The 16,252-nt window shown below is 40.0% G+C and overlaps 1 long non-coding RNA gene across 1 annotated transcript; it reads right to left on the minus strand.

The window, feature by feature from the left end:
- Positions 1-2,196: 2,196 nt before the first annotated feature.
- Positions 2,197-16,229, minus strand: LOC132539036 (uncharacterized). Its single transcript, XR_009550344.1, has 2 exons — positions 16,100-16,229; positions 2,197-2,711 (listed from the first exon to the last, which is right to left on the minus strand). It is a non-coding gene; the product is annotated as an uncharacterized LOC132539036 (long non-coding RNA).
- Positions 16,230-16,252: the final 23 nt, after the last annotated feature.

Below are 16,252 nucleotides of genomic sequence, written 5' to 3' on the forward strand. Positions count from 1 at the left end.
GGGTAATTAGCTAGCAATATATAGCCAGAGATAGAGATAGATAGAGAGAGAGAGAGAGAGAGAAACATGTGGTGTTGTCACCAAACTAGCAAATCTTATTAATATTATTATGAAACTTTTGAAAAAAACCAGAAATTAAACTGTAAGTAGAGTTTATCCTTTGTATAAATGAGAGTGTGGTGTTGTTAAGGTGGTTGCTGGTCAGAGTATGATGACAATGGCTAGAGAGAGTGTGTGTGTGTGTTGTAAGTCTGGTCTGTCCACTCAGGGCTTTTTCTTTCTTTGTCTTTTTCTGGCCTTGGGGTTTCGCCAGAAGGTCCCTGAGTGGTCCACTGAGGAAACCATCACTAGGAGGTAGACGATCACTCACTCAGTGACACTTTCCTTTGGATTAAGTGTGTGCCCCCCTCAAAAAGTATACATCCATTGCTACCCCTCATGGTACCCCCTCATGACCTCAGGAGATGGGAGGTCTTTGGTCCAGAGCTGGGTCACAGGATGGAGGCCATCCTGATAACAGAAGCCTGGGAGAACCGCCTGGTCACTTAAGGGACAACAAGGAGATGACAGCCTAAGAAACAGGAAGGGGAAGGGGACCCCTGCCAGAATATTCTGGAACTTTCATTCTGAACATTTGAAAATGCAACAACTGCTTGTTATTTATATCGAGCCAGTCTATGGCGTCTTCTCTAGCCATCTGTGTGGACAGAGGTACTGTCCAACTACAGCTGCAAATTCACTCCTCTTTACAGCCCCGTAGGTGTGTGGGAAATCTCTGTAAGCCACAGATGTGCATCTCTTGGCAAAGAACTGGTTTACTGTGAGTCCAATGCACTTGTGCTCAGTGAACAAAACGAAATTCCATTGTCCCATCACAAGATCTTTAGAGTATAGTGGTTTTTACTGCCTCTCTGTGTGGAAGGGGGCTGGGTGGGCTGGTCTGTTATGCGTGCACGAGTGAGGGCTCATATGCTTAGCCTGTGAGCCATAAGACAAAAAAGCAAATAGTACAAATGTGCTGTGAGCATCCCCCCTTTTTTTTCTTTGCCTCCAGGGTCATTGCTGGGGCTCAGTGCTTGCACTACGAATTCACTGCTCCTGAAGGCCATCTTTTTTTCTCATTGTTGTTATTGCTAGTGTTGCTGGATAGGACAGAGAAAAATAGAGAGAGGAGGGGAAGACAGAGAGAGGGAGAGAAAGACAGACACCAGCAGACCTGCTTCACCACTTGTGAAGTGACCTCTCTGCAGGTGGGGCGCCGGGGGCTGGAACCGGGATCCCTGAGCTGGTCCTTGCTCTTCGCGCCATGTGTGCTTAACCCACTGTGCTACTGCCTGACCCAGTGATCATCCCCTTTCTTTATAGATGCTGCTCTATTAATCTCTGTGAAGTGAAGCTATCTAGATAAGCTCATGTCCCCAACTCCGGGAACAGTGAACGTCTAAAATTCATCAACTTATAGAAACTGAGGAGCTATGTCATTCAGAGTATAGGCAAGGACACATCCACTGAGAGGCCAAGTGATAGCATACTTCCTGTCACATCACAGAAAGTGAAGAAACTGCAGAGAAAGGGAATTTGAAATTGAAGAAGCTTGCTAACCATTTTCCCGTGGTTTCGAGTTTTCTCCACCATCTTTCTGATCTGAGAGTTATTTCTTTGTTGAAGATCATACCAAGTTTGAGACTTGGAAATACAAGTATGTGTACACACACATACACACACATACACACGCTCACATACTCACACACCAAGCGTACACTTTGTACTTAGAAATATTGAAAAGCATTAATTGCAAGTCTAAAAGGTTTTGCTGTTGTTGTTATTATTTTCTAAGCAGCCTTTGGGATTTGTTTTTGCTTGCCAAGCATTTCACATAAAGAGTTTGCTAAAAAAAAAGGGGGGGGGGGCTTGAGAGAAATTCTTACTTTGAAAAGGAGATTATGATTAAAATTCCTAGAATTGCAGCCCACAGGGACAAATAATATTATTACGAACTAGGCAGTCTGAAGAAATCATTTGCTTTAAAAACCAAGCCTCTCCGTTAATCTAGCACACAGGATGGCTGAACTAGCAATCACGCACAGGCACGTGTGGGGGGTGGGTGGGGACAGGAGGGCTGCTTTTCTCAGCACCTTGAGACCTGGGTCACCTTCGCCCAAAGCAAACCGAAGTGCAGTGAGCTCTGCTATAGGATGGCAGAGACTTAAGGGAAGGGGTGGTGGTCCAAAGAGTGCTGGCATAATTTTAAAAGGTTTTTTTTTTTTTTTTTAATCGATTGAAGTAGAGACCTGTCAACTAATCCCTTTAAAGCATATTTTAACTAGGGAAAAATGAGTTTTGTGTTGCTCAATTTCTTGTACTAAGGTAGATTAAAATATAGATTAAATTTAATCTTTACGCTGAATATCACTCCCGTGCACTCTGTTAAGTGCTTGATTTCTTTCAGTCGACCAGACTCAAATCTCATTTTGTCACAAGACGGTGTTGGCACAAGACACTCCTTTCATTTGTAGACATACGCTTTGCGGCTGAAAATATTTTGGGTATACATGCTCCATCTTCTGATCTTTTCTGACCTTCTCCTCACCCTCATTTCTCTCTCTTCTCCCTCTGGGTCCCAGTATAAGTGATTGTCTTTGACTTGGCTCCTGCTCTGAGTTTCTGTATTCTATTCCATTCATTTCTTCTTGTTGTTCCTTTTCATTCTCCTAAGACCAAGAGAACCATAAGAAGGTGCTCGTGAATTTAGAGATTTTGCTCTCCCCCATAACTTAGGGTCTTCTGTTTTGTTTTTAGGTTTAAACACCTACTTTCTCTGCTCCCTCAGAATCTATTTGCTGTAATAGTTCCACAAGGTATCTAAACTCCATCTCCAGTTCTTGGAGAGTCACTTATGACTAACCTGGAGTCGTTATTTGCCCATCAGATATTACGTGAACATACACTGTACAAGAGACACCAGGAAATCACGTACAAACAGATTTGGTCTCTGTCCATATGCTGTCACTCTCTCCTGAAACTTACCTGCCATGTACCACTTTACCAGTGTCAAATAAAACTCAACATAAGCTGGGCTTATCATGCCGCCTGCCAGTTGTAAAATGCTGACATGTATCTGCTGACTCAATTACTTGACAGTTAAGTACAGACCTCATCATCCTACCAGCCTCTTGTTCCTTTTCTTTCACCAATATAAATCCAGGAAACTGATCACTTTGGTTTGCTTCTCCTTCTGCATAGTAGTCAACTGATAATAAAAATGGCATTTATAGGGAAGTGTGAAATAATGGGGCGTGGTCAATGACATTTGGAGAATAAATTTTATTCTCATCTTGACTTTGTCTGTTATTAGGCCACTCTCCTCATGTGTTGGAATAGAAGGTAGGGACAGGGGAAAGGAGAAATAGGGAATGTGTCTCTACCTTCATAAGTAAAAGATCATCTCTGTGTCTGGAAAAAAAAAAGATGAACACATTAATTCAAAAAATATCATGAAAATGAAGGAAGCTGGAGAAGAGTGCTGAGAAGAAAATTCCTTTTTTTAATTTATTTTTTGCCCCCAGGGTTATCACTAGGGCTCGGTGTTGGCACTGCAAATCCACTGCTCCTTGCGGCCATTTTTTCCATTTTATTGGATAAGACAGAGAGAGAGATTGGGGGGGGAGACAGAGAGAGAGAGAGAGAGAAATAGACACCTGTAGACCTGCTTCACTTCATGTGAAACATACCCCTGCAGATGGAATAATATTTAATTTTACTCAAATAGTAATATTTTAATTTTCTATAATATTTATTTATTAGATAGAGGCAGTCAGAAATCGAGAGAGAAAGGGTTGATAGAAAGGAAGAGAGACAGAGAGACACCTGCAGCCCTGATTCACCATCTATGAAGCTATGCCCCTGCAGGTGGGGTCTGGGGAGCTCGAACCGAGATCCTTGCGCACTGTAACATGTGCACTCAACCAGGCCCCTCAAATGGTAATATTTTGATCAACTTTTTTTTTTTAAAGTGGTAACTCACTGTTGTCTTTATTTGCATTTTTAATCAACTTTTCAAATGCTGGGCATCAGCAAAGACTGTCTGGGTGGATATGCAACTAGATGTAATAATTTTTTTTTTACACTGCCATGTGTTGCAACCCTGATTCAAGCCTGGCCCCCAACATGTCGAAGAAGCATTGGTGCTGAGGTGTCTTTCCTTCTCTCTCTCCCTGTGCCTCTTTCTTTCTATCTGAAAAGAGTCCATCTGGAGAGGGGAAGCTCTGACAGTGACAAATAAGTTAAAAATAAATTGATGTTATTGCATGATAGCACCAAATGGTAAATTAAGATCGTGCTAGAAACATGATACTGTGAGATGACAAGCAGATGCAGTTATGCTTGCTCCACAAGTCTTCCTCTAGCTTTAATAAGCTCCATGTTTTTCCAAATGTCCTTTGAAATGGAGAGGAAAGTCAAGTGGCTCGTCAACTCAGAAAAGTTTTTACCCCATGAGAGACAAACACAAGTAGCAAATCAGAGATGAAGAGACCTTCAAAATACATGTGTCCTTGTAAGAAAAATGTCAAAATGAGGGGGCTGGGTGGTGGTGAGCACATATGTTACAGTGTACAAGGATCTGGGTTCAAGTCCCTGGCCCCCACCTGCAGGGGGAAAGCTTTGTGAGTGGTGAAGCTGGGTTGCAGGTGTGTGTGTGTGTGTGTGTGTGTGTGTGTGTGTGTGTCTCTCTTCTTTTCCCCCCTTCTTTTCAATTTCTGGCTTTCTCTATCCAATAAATAAATAAATAAACATGTGTCAAAGTGATAAAATATAAGGTTAGGGAGACCTTGGGAATCACTGAAGAGTATCCTTCTGCCAGAGACTAGGCTAACAGCTCCTGGGCTTGTTTCAAAGCCATTTGTCTTGATTGTCTTCTGGTTGGCACTAGTCAGAGTTCATCCATTTTTAACCTCAAAGTTATTTTTCTCCTCTAGCTGTGGTTTTGAGTTGTCAAACTTTCTTTCTCACTGAGTCACACTGCCCACACTCTATGTTCTGCCCCATTTAAACTGACACAGTGTTTGTTCCTTACGTTGCCATGATGAATTGATAAACTCCTTAGATGGTGCTCAAAATGTGAAAGTATGAACGGATTTCAGTTTGCTGTCTTTGAAGCATTTCATACCCATTTTAAGGTAGCTTTGTCAACAATTTCAGCCAAAATTTGGTCACCTGGCCAGAGCATGAATTCATTCAGAACTGTGGTCACTAAAAATTCAACTGAGATAGCATAGAACTCCTTCCTCAAGAAGCTTCAGAAGCAATTCAGAGTCTGCTATTTATACACACACACACACACACATGCATGCACAGGCACATACGCACACACACACAATCTAATTCTCAAAACTGTCCCATCTTGCCAAGCCTTCTAGCCATAACTTATCAAAGCCTTTAGGGATCTTTCACTTTGCACTTTTATCTTCCTGCCAACCCTGTGCATATATATAGTAGCCTGAACACCCCCTTCTGTCCTCTCTCCAAAGACACGTGTTAATAACATAGATGCCTCTGATTGTAGGATTTGGGGTGGAGGGGGAGCTTAACTACTGGAAGCATGGTGTCGTTATGTTTTGCAAATCACCAGGAACCGATACAGAGCAATTTGTGTAATACAAAGGGAGCTTCAAGGAATAAACTCTGTAATCCTAATACTGCTGGAATTAGAAACCATTCTATAAGCAAAACAAAACAGAACAGAAGTGAATTCCTGAGCAGGTCGTAAGCAGGAAGAACATACCGAAATACAGAATGTCCACACATACGGCAGAAGTCAGTAGTGGCAAGATACAAGTTAGCTACTGTGACACAAGCTTCCTATTCAGATGAACCTTAATAGACTCTGAGAAGATCAATTATTGTAAAAAGAAAGGTCACTAACTAGGCAGTGACATTACGACATTACACACAAGAGAGATCTGATCTAGTGGATATTTAAGCAAATGGCCACTCAATATTTAAAAAATTTAAAAGAGGTGTTAGAGTCACATAGAAAAACGGAAAGATAAGAAGACCTGAACCATTCTTTTCTCCACAAATGCAGCTAAACAAGGATTAAATATAGACACCATCTGCATGCTTCTCTCAATCCAAATAAAATAATATTATATCCGCGGATCGCAACCCAATCAACGCAACGAGTGCCACCCCAGCATGCTTCACTTCAGACTGTGTCCAGAGACTTCAGGTGTGGAATGACAACCCTTCAGCTTCATCACTCGGGTGAGACCTTTCCTTCCATAGTACTCTCTAATTCCATTCCAGGTGTTCCACTCCCCAATAAAGTCCCCAAACCTAGATATAGACCAGGTCCCCAGAGATAGAGTATATGTTCACATGTGCCCATAAGCTAGGGAAAAATATATACCTGAAAGCTGAAGTACACAAGAGTCTGCAGGGAATACCCCCCACCCCAACACTTCATCTGTACTATTCCAGTCTTTAGGTCCATGGTCGTTCAACAATTTGTTTGGCTTTGTATGTTAACTCTCTTTTCAGCCACCAGGTTCCGGATGCCAGCACGATGCCGACCAGACTTCCCTGGACAGATGACCCCACCAATGTGTCCTGGAGCTCCGCTTCCCCAGAGACCCACCCTACCCACCCTACTATGGAAAGAGAGAGGCAGGCTGGGAGCATGGATCGACCAGTCAACGCCCATGTTCTGCAGGGAAGCAATTACAGACGCCAGACCTTCCACCTTCTGCAACCCACAACAACCCTGGGTCTATATCCCCAGAGGGATAGAGAATGGGAAAGCTATCAGGGGAGGGGATGGGATATGGAGATTGGGTGGTGGGAATTGTGTGGAACTGTACCCCTCTTATCCTATGGTTTTGTTAATGTCTCCTTTCTTAAATAAAATAAATAAATACAGACACCAGATGAAAGTCTCCTGTGGTCCAGGTGACAATGAAGCCACAAAAATAGCAGGAAAGGGGATTCATGACACCTTCACAAACAAGCCTCTGCCTCTGGCACAATGCCACAAAATTCAAATAAAACCCACTAATTCCTGGCTTATATAAGAGGAGGAGGTGGTTGGTCTACACATGTGGTGAGCCAATGTTTCCATGGGGCCTTACCAAAGAACTGAACTCATTACTCCTAATTCTGGATTTCAGCTGAGTCTGAGAGAGTCTAGAAGTCTAACAGCTTACTAACAGTCTAACCACTTACTAACAGTTTAACAACCTAAAGCAGACAGAAATAGAGGTCTGGTAGATGTCAATAGCTCACTCACTCTCCTTACTCAACATAGACTGTCCGGAACAAAAACTATTGCTTCGTGCTTCTCCTTGATAGAGGAAAACATGGTAGATGCTCTTGGGTAGAATACTTACTCGTGCTGATTGCTGAGGGTCATTTACAGTCCACATGAACTAAGATTAATGCACAGACACAAACATAGAGTCAACAAAAGTGAAGAAATGGAAAGAGAATGCTACAAAGTAACACAATAAATTGTGTGTGTGTGTGTAATTAAAACCAGAGAATTAAAAATATGAAAAATATGTACACTGAAATCTAGAAAATAATGAACAAAGCAAAAAAAAAAAATCAACATACAGAAAAACGTTAAACAGAAATTAGAGGGGTAGAGAATATTTAGCTGAGACCATCCTTAGAGGAGTTTAACAGCAAACCAAATTAAATAGAAGAAAGAATCAGCAAGCACAAAGAGGATTCACTGAAAATAAATCAGTAAGAGTACAATAGAGAAAGTGAATGGGAAAAGGGAAGACAATTAAAAAAAAACTCTGTAGAAGAATATGAATAGGCAGTTTTCTTTTTAAAACTTATTTATTCATTTATTGGACCCTCAAATTGAGCAATGTGCGTTTTATGAAAGTTCTATAAAGACAAGAGCAAGAGAAAGAACACAATCTTATTCAAATAAAAAATGACATTGTTTCCATAATCTGGGGAAAGACATACTCATGTCAATCCAAGAAGCTCCCAAAATCACCAACAGTCTCCCAAGTGCACACTAAGGTAAATATTAAAAATGAGCAAAATTTGAATTCTCTTTGAAAGAGAATTGTGAAAACAACAAGAGAACAGTGACTGGTCACCACATTAAGCACCATGGATGGCACTGACCCAGCATTTCAGTTAAGGGATTTGATGATGAAAACATAGTTTTCTCTGTTCAAAACTGTGGATGGACTTTCCCCTGAGAACACAGCACAAGGACAAGAGTGACCAAAGATGTTGTTTTTTTAAAAAATATATATTTTATTTATTTATTAATGAGAAAGACAGGAGGAGAGAAAGAGAGAGAAACAGGCATCACTCTGGTATACGTGCTGCCTGGGATTGAACTCAGAACCTCATGTTTGAGAGTCTAGAGCTTTATCTACTAAGCCACCTCCTGGAACACCAAAGATGATATTTTATAATATTCTAATATAATTTTCTACAGTCAGTGATGTTTATAATAGCAAATGTTGATACTAAATTTAAGAGAATTATAGGGACTTTTTAGAAAGTTTTACATGAATTAACCCACTTAATTCTCATGTAAGTCTATTCAGAAGGTATGGGAACTATTTCCATTTTACAATTGATAAATGAATCATTTAAATTTGCTGGCCATGACTCTCTGGATGTAGCTGGGCTATATTCCAGGAAGCCTGGGTTCAGAGCCCACTGTCATTGGAGGGCATTCACAAATGGTCTGTCAATTTGTCTATTTAGAAAGGTTCTATTTTTATTGTAATTGTTGCTTTATCAAGACACCTAATTATTCCAATTATATCTTATGATATTTCTCTTCAATTTATCCCTACATTTTTCTTGTTCCATGTACAAGACCTTATAAACTGCTATGAAGTGCTCTTTGTGTCAACTGTATTCTTTGTAGGTTACTGAGAGGCTTTCAGATTACAGTTTACCATGTAATTAAGATGAGGTGATATGCTTTGACACCTGTTTGTAAACTGCCTCAACTTGGCATAGAGATTAAAGGATTTCCAGCCCTGGCATTTTAGGCTCAATTGCAAAGACTTTATATTTTCTAAAATGAGTATGCTCACAAATTTCTTTTTATACAAATAATACCATACACAATACAAGTGAAATATAATAGTTAAAATTATATACTAGGGAGAAGTAATTTTTGATTTTCATTTTAATATTTGTGCTTAGATATAACAGCATGAATTGATTTATTAATCTGCTATTTATGATCATACATTTCAGCAAAGCAAAAGCTATTTTTCTTTGCAGCAATGATATCTATCTGCTGGAAAAAAAATTAAGACTTTCATCTTAACTGACTCATTTGGCAAAAAAGCAAAAAGAAATTTATATGCCAAAGATTAGTCTGACCTAATATAACCCATTCATCAATGTGTACTGTGTTTTATACTTAACACATTTTGAGAAATGGCCAGCTTATCTTTGACCCTGTGTTCTTCTTGGAAACATCCACTGACCTAAAAGCTGGCATTCTCCGAGACGCATGTGGCAAGAGTAGGAACATCATGTGATTCCAATCCAGTCAGAAAATGAATGCCTTAACCTGTAGTTTGTCCCTCTATCTGCATGAGTCAGCTAATATGAGACTGCCAATTTCAGCAGATGTGTGCTTACTGGTTTTGTTATATAATCTGAATGATGACTTTCGCAAATGAACCTCGCTGGCAGTCTGAGCTGATCGGCCTTAATATCAGAGAATATCGTGATGAAATAAGCCAACCAGGAGGGAGCTTATGGAGCTCTGATGAATTATATGAAATGACTATTTAGATATTTTGACTTAGATTTTATTTAGATATCTATCTAGTGAAGGAAACTGAATGTAATTAAGATATCCAATAAGAAGACATAAAAAGTACCCAGAGATCGATCAATGTACCTATTTCATGAAGAATGGGACTTCAAGAAACCTTGAAGGCTAATGGAACCTGAAATGGAGAAGGGAGGATGGAGCATATAGTAATTTCATGGAAAATAACTGGAGCAAAGAGATCTACACAAATAAATCATCATTAATTAGGAAAAAAAAGAGAGAAAACAGCAGAAGATAATCCATGTGATAAGCCTTCAAGAAGAAGTAATAGTCTGACCAAGCATATAAGGAAGTACAGATTTTGAATAAAACCCAAATAGTGACTAAGGTGATTTGAATAAACAGACTTGGGCATACGAGAAGGTGACAGAAGAAAATCGGAAACTAGAATGTTTTTTATTTTATCTTATTTTACTTTTGCTATCAGGGCTTTGCTGAGGCTTCACACCTACATTATTCCACAGCTATAAGAAGACTCTTCTCTCCCTCTCTCTCTGATTAAGATATGAATAGACAGTTTTCTTTTTAAAATTTATTTAATTCATTTATTGGACAGATACAGAGAGAAACTGAGATAGAAATGAAAGATAGAGAAGGAGAGAGAAAGGAGACACCTGCAGCACTGCTTCACCACCTGTGAACCGTAACCTATAGGTGGAGACTAGGGGCTTGAACCAAGGCCCTTGTGCATAGTTAACACGTACATTCAACAAGTAGCACTACCGCCCTCCCCCTAAGCAGATTCCCTGACTCTTTTTCTTCAGATAGAGAGTAAGAGACAGAGAGGGAATGAAATAGGAGGGAAAGAAAGAAAGAGAAAAGAAGGAAAGTTACCACAACAGAACTCCACTGACTGTGAATATTCCTCTTTGAATGATGCTCCCATGTGGGGGTCCGGAGCTCAAACCCTAGACACTGCACATAGTAAGGTGTGCACTCCACTGGGAGAACCATATCAAGGTTCAAAAATATCTTTGACTTGAAGAAATGATAGAAAATATTTATTTTGGCTAAAATAGGTAGGGGTAAATCCCAGTTGTGAGAAGTTTGGCCAAGGGTCAACAATCATGGGAGTTACACTGGGTGTCAGATTACATCAATTTGACCACACTATTTCTAAGTTTGTCTTTGCCCAGATATGTCAATATAATTAGTTGCAGGGTTTATGTCAAATGTGTGTCAGCTGCTCAGAAGCTTTTTCTATTCTGAGATCATAAGGTCAACAATACTAATCACTGAGTTGGGATTTAATCAAGGGACTTCTGAATCATGCAAATGCTTTCCACCAAGTATGGAAAGTTGAAGGCTCAACTGAATGTGTGATTACATTAACCTCCTCTCTTTAATTCTATCTCTTTTAATTTGAGTAAGTTTTATAGATTTTTAAAAATATTCATTCCCTTTTGTTGCCCTTGTTGTTTTATTGTTGTAGTTGTTATTGATGTCGTCGTTGTTGGATAGGACAGAGAGAAATGGAGAGAGGAGGGGAAGACAGAGAGGGGGAGAGAAAGACAGACACCTGCAGACCTGCTTCACCGCCTGTGAAGCGACTCCCCTGCAGGTGGGGAGCCAGGGGCTCGAACGGGGATCCTTATATCTATCCTTGTGCTTTACACCACATGCACTTAACCCACTGCGCTACCGCCCGACTCCCAGTTTGAATAAGTTTTATAGATTTTATGTGCATATAAAGCAAGAATGCTAGTATAACCCTGCTCTTCTCTAGCGGTGAGTAATATTGATACCTGTACTTTACTTCCTATGGTACTGAGTAGTCTGATGTGTGCATGAATTGGAAAGTCCAGTGTTTCAAAGTCTTTCTGGAGGACGGTCAGTGTTTATCTGGATTAACGCATTCATTTTTGAAGACTGACAAACTCCCATCAGATGTATCTTCCTTTAACCACCACTTAGAACTCTATGAAACAGCTTCATAGAATCCAAACTTGCATTATCTGGGAAGGAAGGGATTAGGAAGAGAAAGACAAAAAGGAAAAGACTAGCAGATAAGTACTGATCTCAAATCCATAGGGCTTTATGAACTTTTCCCTGAGGTGGGAAAGGTGGGGGTGGGGGATAGGATTAGAAATACCTCTCTCCAATCCCATTCACAGCAGGCAAGGAGACTTTGTACAATTCTACATTTTACACATTTTAAAAAAATAAATAGAATAGGTTGAAGATAAATTAAAATGCTGAAATTTTAGGTAATGGGTTTTCTAGTTATAAGAAATTGAGGGGTGAGTGAAGAGAAATATAACCTGGTAGAAATGAAGGTGATAATGGCAGGCTAGGGGAAACATCTGGAAAATGTCTGACGGGTGATCACAGGCCCACTCCTCCTGTGGAAGGAACTTGACACTTTGTCACTACTGAGATTCACAGTCCTGATGCAAGACAAGTTTAACATCTGCTTACGTATTCCCAAATGGTATGTGTAGGTAAGGATAGTCCTTAGGACATCTATTTCTTTTGAAACTGCATAGGCAGTTCTTACAAATTCACATATTTTCTTCACGCCTAAGTGGAACTGATATTGGAATAAGTTCTACATGGATAACCTCCAAGTTCATTTGAGAATTTCACTCACCCCCAGGACCAAGCTGAACATACTTAGAAAAAGATGAAGCGAGATGGGTGACCTTGTTTTATGTGGTCCTTAAATCAGTGTTTCCTGTTTGCAGAGAAACTTCAGGTGATTATACTCAATTTTTTTTTTTTTTTTTTGCCTCCAGGGTTATCACTGAGGCTAGGTGCCTGAACTACAAATCCACTACTTTTGACAAGCATTCTTCATTTTTATTGGATAGGACAGAAGAAATTGAGAGAGAAGGGGGAGACAAAGAAAGAGAAAGAGAGACACCTACAGACCTGCTTCACCACCACACAGGACTGTCTTTCCCAAATTATTTCCACATCTAGAGAAGAAATTCAAGGGGACCCTGCAGTGTGCGCTTAACCTGGTGCACCATGGCCTGGTTCCCTTGAATTTTTTCTTTCGATGTGGAGATACTTTGGAAAAAGGCAAGTTAAGATTCACTCCAAGTAACTTCATACCTTTTAAGACTCCCTGAATGGAGTATGTTAGCATAAAACACCGACAGTTAAATACAAGAGCACAGAACAGGAGTCAACAAGAACTGTTGGTACAAATCTGCAGCTTACGTTTCTAAGTAAAATTTTATTTCACCAGTCACACTCACTCCTCTCTGTGCTGTTTATACACCACAATGGCAGTGTCCATGAATTGTAACAGAGCTTTCTGGCATTCCCAACATCTAAAACATTACATTCTTGACCTGCCTACCTACCTACTGAGTCCAAAACCTGACTGACACATATATGATCAGTTTCTGAGAAAGATGAAGAGATTAAGATAATAATACCAAATAATAGCAAGGCTTTGGAAGTACACATTTCCAGTGGAAATGCAAATTGTTCAATAAAAAAATACATTTTGGGAGTCGGACTGTAGCGCAGCGGGTTAAGCGCAGGTGGCGCAAAGCACAAGGACCGGCATAAGGATCCCGGTTCGAACCCCGGCTCCCCACCTGCAGGGGAGTCGCTTCACAGGCGGTGAAGCAGGTCTGCAGGTGTCTATCTTTCTCTCCTCCTCTCTGTCTTCCCCTCCTCTCTCCATTTCTCTCTGTCCTATCCAACGACGACAACAACAATAATAACTACAACAATAAAACAACAAGGGCAACAAAAGGGAATAAATAAATAAAATAAATATTTAAAAAAAAAGGGCAACAAAAGGGAATAAATAAAGTTTAAAAAAAAAATACATTTTAGCCACTTTGGAAAAGACTTTGATTCTTTTCAAAACCTAATTCATATTACTAGCAATCTCACTCTTAGTTACTACTAATTTTGTTGTTGTTGTTTTAATTTCTTTTTTTAAGATTTTATTTATTTATTAATGAGAAAGATAGGAGCAGAGAGAGAAAGAATCAGATATCACTCTAGTACATGTGCTGCTGGGGATCGATCTCAGGACCTCATGCTTGAGAGTCCAATGCTTTATCCACTGCGTCACCTCCCGTACCACTTGTTTTAATTTCTTTAATTATCTTTATTTATTTATTGGATAGAAACGGCCAGAAATAAAAAGGGGGGGAGAGACCTGCAGCAATGCTTCACCATTGCAAAGCTTTTCCCCTGTAGGTGGGGCCAGCGGCTCGAACCCAGGTCTTTGTGCAATGAAACATGTGCACTCAACCAGGTACCACCATCTGACCCCTTTATATTGTAATTAATATATATATATATATATATATATATTAATCTCATTCCTAGTATTACACTGAGATAAAAAGTCACATTCTTAAAATATCCAGTTTGCAAATGTTTATGCTAGCTTTATGCATAGTCAACAAAACGGGAAAGCTCCCAGTTGACCTTCACCTGGTGAATGAATAAACTATTCGTGAACAGCAAAAAAGAACACACTACTAAGACATAACGCAACACAGATAAAATGTAAAGTACTGCAAGTGAAAGAAGTCAGACTCCAAGGGCCATCTATCACATCATTCTATTTTGAAATGCGAAGGCGTAGGGCAGAAAGCAGCCCGTGGTGCCCAGTGGCTAGTGATGTGTAGAGGACAAGGCTTCCACTCAGCTAGGGGAACCTGGGAAATGACAGAACTAACGTGAAACTTCTTTCTTTTCGGGGTTACATATGCAATTCTCGGCACTCACAGAACTGCGCCCTGTGAGTATAATAAAAGAATACATGTTGCTGGATGTAAATTCTATGTTAATACTAGCATTTCTACAACAGAGGCCAAAAAAAAAAAAACCCAAAAAACCAAAAAACCCAACACACACACACACACACACACACACATCTTCCTTCTTTCAGGCGCCGGTAGCAGGTGCCGACAGTCAAAGTTGAGTGGGAAAAATGTGTGAGCAAACGGACTTTTCTTCAATCCAGACATAACCTTGTCGACAGTGAAGAACATGGATTTAGCCCCCAAACTAAAACTAACTTAATAAAAACATAAATGTTGTCACAATCAGCCGGTACATTTTAGGCTTCTTTGAATGAATGAATTACTCTTATAGTCAGTGAACATGGAAGAAATTCCAGCTCTCTCCATTTTCAAAAATGTGAACGTGGGAGAAACACTTACCTTATTGAGTTCAAATTTTCCTGCCTCTAAATGGGGCTGACTGTCTGTCTCTAAATCAGAAGGAAGGCAAAACAATTAAATTAGGTGATACCTGATAATTCATCTGGGTAGCATCTAAGAACTACTACATGCCCTGTCAATGACTAACAGTAGGAAGTTACCATGCACTCAATGCAAATTCTCACCCACAGTGATCAAGTGATCATCTCCATTTATTGACTGCTTGATCTGTTTTATCAGATCAGTACTCAGCCCTGGTTTTTGTATCTCAGGCATGAAAGTCTGTTGTATAACCCACTGTGATACCCCCCCCCCCCAACTCCCTCACTTGTACATTCATTGTAAATATCTACTTTTGGCCAAGTACTAAAGGGAGTGAAATGCATAACTCTTGCAATCTAGACTTGGAAATGGTTTCCTGGAAAGGCCAGTGAGATACATAAAAATATGTAACTGAATGTCACCTTATCTGTTTTGTAACATGTAATGAAACATATCTGGCAAGCCATTAAGTCGTTGGGTGCAGAAAGGGTTGCAATTTGCTATAGTATATGCCCCAGGGACGCTTTAAGTTACTTGTGGAGGGAGAAAAATGAACACAAATTATAAGGACACACAGAAACGAAAGCATAATAAGAGAGCAGAATTTAAAATGCTATGGGATCTGAAAGGGATGGACAGATATAAGAAAAGCAAGGCACTGCTTTACAAAAGATTGTCCAAGATGTGTACTAGACAGGCTCAGATGAGAAGAGCAAAAGGCAGATGTGAGTAAAGATTGTTTGAATTATTGAAGGAACTCTTCTAGATTACTCTACAAGAGACAAATGGCATGGGTGACTTAGAAACAGGGAGCGTGACACTGGGAATAATTTACAGTAGAAGAAACTTTGCTAAATAATAATAAAAAAGAGCAATAATAAAAAAAAAGGTATCGCCTGTTACTATGACTCCATGGTATCAAGTGTGTAGAAGATATTTCTTCCACAGGCACGCTTTCATTGTTTTGAAAACAGAAGGGCTCACAAGAAATTGGAGAGAACATTCTGCCCCTCCTCCCGGCGCCAGAAGTCAGGAAGTATCTGCTTCAAAATAGTGTCAAGGATCTTGTACTGCTCACCACCCAGTCTTGTCCAATTTTTTTTTTTCATAATTTTCTTGCAAATGACTCAGTATTTCTTCCCACTGACTCATGCAGCTGCCTCTGGCTCTGTAAGTGGAGACCACTAGGCCCAGATGCAGATCTTCACACTGTCTGACATTCTAGCTACCT

The sequence above is a fragment of the Erinaceus europaeus genome, chromosome 6 (assembly GCF_950295315.1).
Source record: "Erinaceus europaeus chromosome 6, mEriEur2.1, whole genome shotgun sequence".
NCBI classification, from domain to species: Eukaryota; Metazoa; Chordata; class Mammalia; order Eulipotyphla; family Erinaceidae; genus Erinaceus; species Erinaceus europaeus.